Source organism: Saccopteryx leptura, chromosome 2 (genome assembly GCF_036850995.1).
Source record: "Saccopteryx leptura isolate mSacLep1 chromosome 2, mSacLep1_pri_phased_curated, whole genome shotgun sequence".
NCBI classification, from domain to species: domain Eukaryota; kingdom Metazoa; phylum Chordata; class Mammalia; order Chiroptera; family Emballonuridae; genus Saccopteryx; species Saccopteryx leptura.
The window spans coordinates 273469362-273477540 of record NC_089504.1 but is presented as its reverse complement, the minus strand read 5'-3'; the positions used below and the strand labels follow the sequence as shown (position 1 = coordinate 273477540).

At 49.4% G+C, this 8179-nt stretch overlaps 1 long non-coding RNA gene across 1 annotated transcript; it reads left to right on the top strand.

Annotated features, from left to right (window-relative positions):
• Nucleotides 1–3927: 3927 nt before the first annotated feature.
• LOC136393435 (uncharacterized) lies at nt 3928–7154 on the top strand. Its single transcript, XR_010749093.1, has 3 exons — nt 3928–4193; nt 5223–5318; nt 6882–7154. It is a non-coding gene; the product is annotated as an uncharacterized lncRNA (long non-coding RNA).
• The last annotated feature ends 1025 nt before the right edge of the window (nt 7155–8179 follow it).

Sequence of the window (8179 nt, the reverse complement as noted above, 5' to 3'; positions counted from 1 at the left end):
TTTATTTATTCATTTTTAGAGAGAGAGGAGAGAGAAGGAGGAAGGAGCAGGAAGCATCAACTCCCATATGTGCCCTGACCAGGCAAGCCCGGAGTTTCGAACCAGTGACCTCAGCATTCCAGGTCAACACTTCATCCACTGCGCCACCACAGGTCAGGCTGTATTGATCCTTCTTAAAGTGTAAAACCTGTAACTGAACTTAATAAACCAGGTATATTCTGAGCAATACAGAATAGAAGAGGAATATTGCCTCCCTTGTTTTCTCTTTCGTATTTCTAATAATATATCCAAACGTAGAATTTGCTCTTTTGACATTACAACACTGAGTCCTGTAAAGCTTACTTAAGCTTAAACCCTAAGCTATTTTTTCTACGTCTGCTGCATCTTCCCCACTGTATGGTCAAACAGTTATTTTCTGGGCCAAAGTGTACAACGTAGGCAGTGGCAGAAAAAATTGACACACACACCTCCTGGCTTTGGGCCCTAACTGAGAAACCTTTCAGGAAGAGGTCCCCCTGACTCAACACATGTCTAGGACAAGTGGGAAGATGGTGATGAAGGCTCCAGTCTGTTGGCAGACCAAGGAACACCCTCCCCTTCACCTCCAGATCATGGGCTCTGATATCCCCAGCAGGGTCTAGGAACAAGCTTTCTTCTTGTGTCACACTATTCTTGCTGTTTCACCCCTAAGAAGTCAGCCCACTCCAAATACGCCACTGGGCTCCTAGAAATCTCAGTAGCTTCTCTTTCTGTGTTCATTCCCCAGGAGGAAGAAATGATTCCACAGAGCTTTATGAAGGACCTTGGTCACTGTGCTAGGCACAGAGGCAGAGCTGCAAAATTAACTGAACTTATAAACAGAATTTGGTCAGAAGGGACAGGTAGGTCACTAATGATAATTCAGTGTTAGAACACTTGGGAGAGTTTGCAATCTTTTACCTGTGTCCTCAAAAGCTAAAGATGTGCCAGTGACATATGGGGCTGGAAGTCAGAGCAGAGGGAATGGCAGAGTGTTTCCAGGACCAGAGATGCCTGTGGGGACCAGAGATCATCTCACAACAGAGAAACCCTGGCTAGGGCGTGTTGAGGGGGAGAAGGAATAAAGATCTAGGAATATAGACTACATCAGGCCAAAATGTGAAGCCCTAGGTTAGAGAAAGTGTAAACACCACGATGATGGCTAGCTTCCCGGTGGAGTTGGGAGCCCTGTGTTCCCAGCCCAACCACCCCGCCCTCCCCCCTCAGTCCCTCTCTGCCCACACACCCTACCTTCCGAAGGCAGGCAACCCTTGAAAGAGTCTGGGAAATGCCTCTTAGAGATGCAGAACTAGAAATGTGGGGGAAGGGAGGGCAGCTAGAGTTTTTGACTCTTAAGTCAGTGGTCCCCAACCCCCGGGCCGTGGACCGGTACCAGTCCATGGGCCATTTGGTACTGGTCCACAGAGAAAGAATAAATAACTTACATTATTTCCATTTTATTTATATTTAAGTCTGAATGATGTTTTATTTTTAAAAAATAACCAGATTCCCTCTGTTACATCCATCTAAGACTCACTCTTGAAGCTTGTCTTGGTCATGTGATACATTTATCCGTCCCACCCTAAAGGCCAGTCGTGAAACTATTTTCTGACATTAAACCAGTCCGTGGCCCAAAAAAGGTTGGGGACCACTGTCTTAAGTGACTTTGGAACAAAGGGGTGGGGAAATAGGGGTTTCCAGCAAAGCCACCCTTTTGTACTCCCTACCTCTGCCTAGACCCACTTCACAAACCAGTGTGTCTGACCAGTCCACAGAGCATCCTCCCGGACCATGGTGAATCAAGTCAGGGAAAGGTAAGTAATAATCACAATAATTTAGGGCCAGTGAGTCGGTCCTGGCTGTGTTGGCTAGTTATTGTTTGTTTCATCTTCTAATCTAAACCAATGAGAGGTCAGAGATGACCCCTGGAGAAGAAAGATGACCAACAGGACCTGTGCTTATTTTCTCCCCAAAGTATCACTCCTTCCCTCCCTTCATCACACATTTTGGGGCAGTCATAGTCTTTAGCAGTCAGTCCCCTGCCTCTAGTCCTGCCCAGAGCCACAATGAGCTTCTGAACCACAGTGTGAGGGGTGGTCCTCAGGGTTTGCATTCAAGTTGTCCTACCCAGCTCCAGTCCTCCCTCATCTGTCCAGAGCCAACTCAACTGTTGCCTTCTCTGCGGGACCTTCCCTGAACCTCACAGACAAAAGTTGACATAGCCCTTTCGAGGGGTATCCATAGTATTTTCACTGGCCTGACTTTTCAATGTGTATTCATGTGTGTGCATGTCTAGGTTGGGAGCTCCTAAATGGTAAACAGTTCCCACAGCTGGTACAGCATTGATGTTCTCATAGAGTGAGGCAGCAGGAGAGCATGTATAGTGCATGAATAAGAGAATGAATGAATGAATGAATGAATGAATGAATGAATGAATTATAGAAAGTGAGAGAGGGACAAAGGCCCAAGACTCACAAGTTTAAGTGCTTCACCTTGGCCAGGGATGACATCACTAATTGCAAAGTGGACGAGTTGAGGCTATGCTGAGGCACATTGAGTTCAGCAGCAAAATCCTGTGCCCTGACAGTTTGGGGAGGAGTCTCTACACTTAAGAAAGCTATCACCTGAAAGATCTTCTTCCCCTCACCTTCAATGGAGCCCTTTCTTCTTCCAGAAAAAAAGAGCCGGATGCTCCAGAAGAATGCAAGGCCCTCTGGAACCAGGAAAGGCAGTATGGCGTGTCTGTTAGAAAGAGCCCTTAGTGAGAGGTCAGCAGATTAGAATTTTGACCTTACACAGAAATTCTCCTCTCCAGGACTCAGTTCCCCCATCTGTTTGGCAAGAGGTTTGGATTAGATTATGTCTAAAGAGATTTGAGCAGATAGGACCATGTTCTATGATGGGCGGTGCGACAGGGCTGCACCAGTCCTCTGGGTTGGGTCTTTTCATTCCCCTCCTCCGCCTGGGGAAGGGAGGAGTCCACTTTGCTGCACATGGCAACCAGGCTAGGGTTTTGGGAGACTGCAGCCCCTTACCCTCCTGCTGTGCCAAGAGGGTAAAGTGGGGAAAGGGGAGCAGGAACAGGGACAGGGACAGGGTTGTGGGAGGGTCACAGCTGAAGAGAGGAAGAGGGGATTAAAATAAGCAAGAGTTGATAAAGCAACCTCTTTAAGGCTTCCTACTGACTTTGCTGGCTTTTTTTCCCAGTTCCTTTTATCGTCCCAACTTCCCCTTGCAGAGAGGAGTCTCTTCCCCACCCCCAGGAATGGAAGGGAAGCAGGTTGCAAAGCCTCTTGGGTTGTAAAAACCACTTACTTCTCACGGGAGAGCAACAGATTCACTCTGTGCTCAGTATCAGAATAACCACTAGTTGGGCTTCTGCTCAGACCCTTGGGCCTCTTTCTACAGCCGCCCTGGGATGGGCTGGCCCAGCTCTGCTGGATTCCTGAAGTGCACTGTGTAGAGCTAAGAACCCGGGGTCATGGCTAAAAGCTCAAAAGGCCATCGATTTCCACTGTCTACACACAGGTGTACACACACACACACACACACACACACACACACACACACACACAGCCTCTTTCAGCCCAGATAAGATCTGAGCAGTGCCTTTTCTTTCTCCAGATCTTCCGGAGGCCAGAGACTGCCTGGCCACTATTCAGATAACCTGCAGTCTCTCCAGTGATTCTCTTCGCTTTCTGGTGTTTACTGAACAATTAAGAAAGTAACATTAGTTTGCAGAAAGGCCTTGCCATTCACGGCCCCCTGGGGTGTGGATTCTGAGGGGCGGAGCCAGCAGCCCGGGCCCTCTCCCCATTGGCTGGGCTCAGCAGGTAACCCGAAGCTTTGCGCGAGGTGCATAAATAAAGAGTGAAACTGGTGCCACCTCCTCGAAAGGGGCCGCGTCCTTCTTCTTCACCTTTGCCTTGGGAAAACCAGTTTCTCTCTCTTTCATTGTCTGTTACCAACTTCTATTCTAAGAGTCCAACGGATCCCCAGCTGCACTCCAAACTCTATTTTTCCAACTATTTTGACTCCCCTCTCCTCAAGTCACTTTCCTCTGCTCTCATATTCCTTTCTATTAAAGGGAGAATGACTGTTTAGGACGGGCCCCTGCCTCTCCCCAGGAGCCATTTCTGTTCTGCAGGGGCCTGCCGCACTGGACACTTTGTACAGTAAGTGTTTCTCTTTACCAATTTTCTGTCCTCAAACCTTAGGAGCGAAAGAACATTCCAAGACTTGGAATTCCTTCTCTTTCTATCATATGCAAGAGTCTCTAGCAACCTCTTTGTTCTAAGTTATCTTATGGGGGGAAATTGATTTTTTGTTTTGAATCAAGCTCATCATATTAGGCTCTGCTATGTAGGAGGTACAGACACTCCTACTTACAGGTGAGTCTGAAATCTCTGGACACGTGGGGTTTTGGAAAACTAAAGAGAGAGGCTACATCAGGAGAATCAATGGGCAGGAAGAGCAGAGGATGAACTGAGGAAAAAAAAGCCACATTCACTAGAAATTGATCACCAACTTCCTCCAAGATTAAAAAGTAGCTGAACCTGCTGCATTTTAACCAGATCTCCAGCTCGTTCTATGTTTCCTTGGAAATTTCCAGTGAGCCCAGGCAATAAATCTCACTGATATTGGGCATTGGGTGTGGTCAGGTGGGCATTGAGCAGTGAAGTACCAGTACCAGGACTGTGGTTGTGTCTGGTTTCGTGGAGATTTACTGGAGGAGCTGAGGGTTGGCTGGCTTTTCAGTACTGGGCTGGAAGGTGTCGTGCTGACAGGAAATTAGGGACCTGGTTCCATTCTTTGCTTCTCATGCCCAAGTTGGTTTTATTGGGAAACCATTTGGGGTAAGTCCTGAGGTCAGCTGGGTGAACTTCCTCTATAAGCAAAACACATGCTTGCCCAAACTTCACTCTGCAAGAAGCCAAGGTGAAGGTTATTGGGGCATCGTGATGGCAAAGGCACAGTGGGCCGAAGAATCTTGAACTCTGGGTGTGGGGTCCAGAGTGGGTCAGGGCTCTGGATACAGCTCATCTTGTCTGTCTTATAGCAACTGCAGGTCTGCAGGGTGGGGGAGGGTGACCAGGAGGTCCTGCTCCCTCCGGACTCTCTAACATCAGTGCTGCCTGTCGTTTGCGTTGTCTTTTACAAAGTGCTTTTACAGACACTGTCATCCTCGACTACCCACCCTGCAGGCTAAGGACTTCAAGTGAGGGTGAGGCTCTCTGCACTCTCCGATTGAGGCCTTGAAGAATCTGGTGGACCGAGCATGTTAGGAGGATGAGAGTGGGGTAAGGAGGGTCTGGAGGGTGATGAACTGACCCCTCTGCTTTCAAGTTGGGCTAACATCCAAAAAGAATGCAAAGAATCTCTCCACCCCAGAAATATGTCCTCGCACCATCTCCTGCCGTCATTTATCAGAGCCGAAAGGGCTGTTCTTTTCTTCTTTTTGATTGTGAAATGGGTCAAAGGCATGGCAGAAGGATTGTATCGTCTAGGTCATTCACAAGCAGGGCACAGTTCTCTCATGATTGAGAACTGTGAGTACTCATAAAGGCTGAGTGGAAGAGGATGGGCCAGCCTTCCTCCTCTCAGTACCTGGTGTCCCCCTAACCAAGGACAGTGGGGCTCTCCTTCAGCAATAACTAGAGTCCCCAAGCCCTTGTTGAAGAGAGTCTTTTTCAAAAGGCCAATGCCTGAGGGGCTAGATGTGGGGGGGAGGACCCACATTATAAGCTACTGCCTCCCCGCATCGGGTCAGAACAAGCCTCAGGAAGAATGTATCCCAAACAACAGGGTGGATCTGCCCTAACTCACCCAGTCTGCGTGTTGGTGCTGAGAACAGCCTTTTATGGGGTTTGCCCTGAGCCGTGGGCATGTCTGAACACAGCGAGGAAGAGGCTCTAGCCGCAGCCACACAGCCACTGGTTCGTGGGGATTTCTTTCAGGGCCGGTAGCTCTCAGACAGCGCCCCTCCTCCCTCTTTAGCTCAGTCTCTGAGAGCCAGGTCACCCCTTCCCTCCCCACAGCCCCCCGCCCCAAGGCCAAAGAAGATGCAGTTGTGCTGAACAGATTTGGAAAAGGGTGTGGAGTCCACTGGAAAGCAAACATTCTGTATAAGTCTGGAGGAGCGAGACCTAGGAGTCTCACCCTCCTCTGTTCTTTCTCACCCCCAAGAATGGCCCTAGCTCTGGCCCGGTGTTCTGGTACCCCCTGGCCCCTCCTGGGCCCTCCAGAGCTCCTCGCCCCGGCAAACAGGCCTGCAAAGTGCTGTTCACACTCACTGGACAGCACATTCCGGACAGGAACACTCCCTCCCCTGCATCCCATCACCTTGGTGAGCAAGATCACAGGAAATGGATTTTTCTAAAGCGATTTCAGAACACCTGGCTTTTTCAGCCAGGACCAACCACACAGAGCTCAGTTATGTCACACGCAGGGGGGACACAGACAAAGGGAGGTGTCCAGCACCCCCACTAGGTAAACGCAGAGAAGTTCCACGTGGACTGGTCTGTGATGGCCCTTCAAGGCTGAGAAACGGCAGGAGCGCCCAGCCCCGCTGCCCTGGCTCCACTGCTCGGTGCTGCTGCCTGCTGAGGACACGGGTGTCCTGGTGAGCTGGCTCTCGGCAGCCTCCGGGAGGAAGTGGTCCTGGGGAGGGCTGAGCTCAGGCAGGTCCTCCACATCTCCCACGTCTCTGACTCAGAGATCCCAGAGGCCTTTGACCAGGCAATCACCCTGCATGCAAAGGCTGGGTTTGACATGCAGCCCACCCTCAGATAAAGACCCCCCCGAACCATCCATGTGTTTCTCTTGTCCTTCATTCCACCGGAGTCTGTTTCATACCCAACCAGATTTCAGTGGAGTGAAGTTCAGGAGGCGTGGAGCTGACACCACGGCGGCGGCCCCACCATTGGCAGCCAGAGTAGCTCTGACTTAGGAAAAGAGAAACCCGGTGAGCGATGTGATAGAGAAGGAAACAGCTGGAGCACACGGTCTTCTGCAGAGGGGACGGGTCATGGGTGGACTGGAAACAGCACTACTAATAGAACTGCTGGTTCTTCCTTTTTCAAAATTCATGCAGTGTAAGTGTGTGTTTTCTGTAACTTACAAACATTAAAAGCTGTCTGTCTGCTAGAGAACTGCGTCTGTGCTTCATTCTGTTGAATGCTGACTCCCTGGCCAAAGTCACCTTCCTTTAGGGCTAAAAGGACCACGAGCTGGAACAATGCACTCAGGCCCCCTCTCTCCTTGGGTCCTAGGGGCAGGTGGCTGGAACTCTATTTGCAATCAGCAAGGAAGCCCATGGCCCCCAGCCGCCCCACAGCGCCAGCAGGACCTACAGAATGGGGTAGAAAACTCTCTTAAGGATGTTTTTAAACCCACTTATATTGTAATAAAATAAATGTAAATAAGATTTAAGCGAAGGCAGACTGCAGATATTTCAGACGCTGCTCGAGATGTATCTCGTATAGTATGGGTGTAAATTCAGCAAAGATTAATGCACTTACACATATTTGACACATAAAAATGCCAGACCCAACATTAATTATTTGCCAATTGTAATTGCCTTTATGTGGGGCTCTTCTCACCAAGATATATGCTTAAAACACCCGGCTCGGTAGAAATCTGGGAGGAAAAACAAATGATACTTCCCAGCTGTCAGGGTCTGTGATTTGCTCTGATAGATTTAACACTGATTTCATTGGCTTTTCAAGCCTGTGATTTTTTTTTCTCTCTCTCTTTGAACTCCACCTCTCCCTTTTAGGGTAGGAAAATATTGCAGAGGAGGGAGAACCCCTAAGTCCTAAGGAAGTCCACCACTCCCTCGGACGGAATGCCCGAGCCTTCCTGTTAATTGCCCCTCGACCAGGTAAACAGGGTAAACGGGGTCCCTCCTTCAAGGAGCCAGTCTGGCGGAAGAGGCCAGCTGGAACAAAGCCTGGCCCTGGTTGAGTCTTCAGAAAAACCGGTTTTTACCTCCAGAATGTGCCCCAGGTGACAAAACTCAATAGAGCCCCCTGGCCTTGCAAATGGTGTTTTTCTTAGGAGCCCCCCATAAAGGAGATTCCAGCTTTGGAAGGATAATCTGTCACTTGTGCATCTAAGCCCCTCCCCAGCGTGAGTTCTAAGGAGAGGGGCCTCTCCAACC